Genomic DNA, 2931 nt, shown 5'->3' on the forward strand with positions numbered 1-2931 from the left:
ACTCTGTGGTGTGCATTTTTTAATTCATCTGTATTGCACCACTCAACAAGGGTGCCAAACCCATCGACGGGTCAAGATGCATTACGTGCTAGTGTGTAGTGCATTTTTTAGTGCTCTGTGGTGCATTTTTTTAGTGCTCTATGGTGCATATTTTAGTGATATATGGTACATTGATCTGTAGTACACTTAGTTTTGCACCACTCAATGGGGGTGTCAAACCCGTCGACGGGTTCAATAGACCTATCATTGACGTGCATTTCATGATAGTGTGTGGTGTATTTTTGAGTGCTCTGTGGTGCATTTTTGAGTGATGCGTGGTGCATTCAACGGGGGTGTCAAACCTGTCGACGGATGCAATAGGCCCGTCAGCAGGATGTATTACGTGCTAGTGTGTGGTGCATTTTTAAATGATCTGTGGTACATTTTTGAGAGATCTGTGGTGCATTTTTGAGCGATATGTGGTGTATTAAGTTGTTGGCTGTTGTTGGATGACAATAATCGAACAATAGAGACTATGCCACATAACCGCACGCCAGGCATTAACCCCACACACACACACACATATATAGCAACGTTCCAATGCGGGCAGGTCTTAACGTGTGGTCGTACCATTAGTTATGCAAAACAAAATATCAATAATGTTAGGAAACACACAACAAAGAAATGCATCAATGCACCATAAAACGCACCACACACCCAAAAAAAAAAAAAAAAAAAGCATAATATCTCACCACACCTAGTGGTGCATTTTTTAACACTGTGTGGTGCATTTATGCATAGCTAATGGTGCATTTTGTGGTGATGCATTCCTAATGGTACGTTTTTTGTGCATTGATGCATTTATTTGTTGTGCATTTCCTAACACAATTGGTGCTTTTTTACATAACTAGTTGTGTGGTCGCATGCCCGCATGTTAAGACATAGTTGCATTTCAGCTGACATATATATATATATACATATATATATATATATACATATATATATATATGTATATATAACTCAAAGAATACATCACGCGAAACTATAAAATATAACTATTATTTAGTTACTCTTTTATCTATTAATGGATGCAAACATTATTGAGTGCATTTTTACATATCATCATATACACTTGATCATTTGCGCGCATTTTTATTCAATATTTTATTTCTCTCTCTCTCTCTCTCTCAGAGAGAGAGTAGAGTTCAGATGCAGCCTCCTCCTTAAGTGCGGTCGTGCAGCTATTTTGCAGCCGTTAGATTATAGCAACTCAGTAAATAAACGCTCAATATATATATATATATATATATATATATGTTTAAAAATACACACCATTCTACGTATTAAAATGCATCAGAGGACAGATTAAATACACCATTCTAAACTATAACCAAATGCACCTATTCACTTAAAATGCATCAACATACGTAATAAAGCGCATCATTCTACGTATTAAAATGCACCACAGCGTGCCTCATGTCAGATTATAAACATGAACTATTACACATATTAGAAAACATGTGCTAAAATATGCGTCATTCTACGTATTAAAAATGCACCACAACGTGTGTTAAATTGCACAATTCCACTTATTGAAAATCCACATCCCAAATTATAAACATGCACTATTACCTGATTAGAAAACATGTGTTAAAATATACACCATTCTACGTATTAAAATACACCAGAGGAATGATTAAAACACACCATTTCACAACACAGTTACACACCATTCTACAATATGAAAATGCACCAGAGGACAGATTAAAACACATTATTCCACGACACAGTTAAATGTACCAACATATGTAATAAAACGCACCACAACATGTATTAAAACGCACCACATCATGTACTAAAACGCACCACAACGTAATATAGATACTAAAATTACCATAACACCATCCACTTAACATACGCGAATTGCAATTTTCGAAACACTAAGATAATACTATCACCGTTAGATTACTCGAATCCGACTACAAAAATGCAACCACACGATCGCATGGAAACTTCAGGCCATATATGAGCCTATATATATATATATATAGTTAGGATCATATGAGATCACTTGTTTAGGTAAAATCGTGAGATCAGATCTTGTGCATCCATTTAAATGTGTGCGAACAGAGCATATGTGTGTGTCAATCAATCAAGACCATTAAAAATATTACATGGATGCACAAGATGTGATCTCACGATCTTACCTAAGCAAGTGGTCTCACTGGAACCCTACCTTTTATATATAAGGGCACACTCACGTGAGAATCAATGCCTAGGAAAGAACTGAGAACCAATCATATTTGTCCACGTGTCCCGATTTAATAGATCATATGTAATTTAAAAAAAATAAAGATGTAATGGCATTTTCGTAAATAACTCGAACTTTGGTGAAAGTACATGTGTTAAAATTGCAAGTATGCAAGTAAAATCACATAAAAGTGCAACCATTTTCACTTAATAATGCAAGTAATTACCTTTTAAACATTGGTGCACCTAATGATAACGTCTTTCACATTGGTGCAGTTAATGATAATGTTTGGTGCAACTAATGATAACATTGCAGGGTGCACTTAATATTGATGTTCAGTGTATATAATTTTGTTGCACTTTTAATACAGTTTACTTGCACTTATATATATATATATATATATATATATATATATATATATATATATATATATATATGTGTTACTTGCACTTTTAACACAATTTACTTGCGCTTCAAAGTCTATAAATATGACACCGCGTTTTTTTTAAAGAATAATGTTTTTGACAATTAAATCTGGACATGTGGATGGCTTCGATTAGTTCTCAGTTCTATCCTGGGCAGTTGGTTCTCACCTGAACACCCTCATATATATATATATATATATATATATATATATATATATATATATATATATATATATATATATATATATATATATATATATATATATATATATATAT

The sequence above is a fragment of the Ipomoea triloba genome, chromosome 8, assembly GCF_003576645.1.
Source record: "Ipomoea triloba cultivar NCNSP0323 chromosome 8, ASM357664v1".
NCBI lineage: Eukaryota > Viridiplantae > Streptophyta > Magnoliopsida > Solanales > Convolvulaceae > Ipomoea > Ipomoea triloba.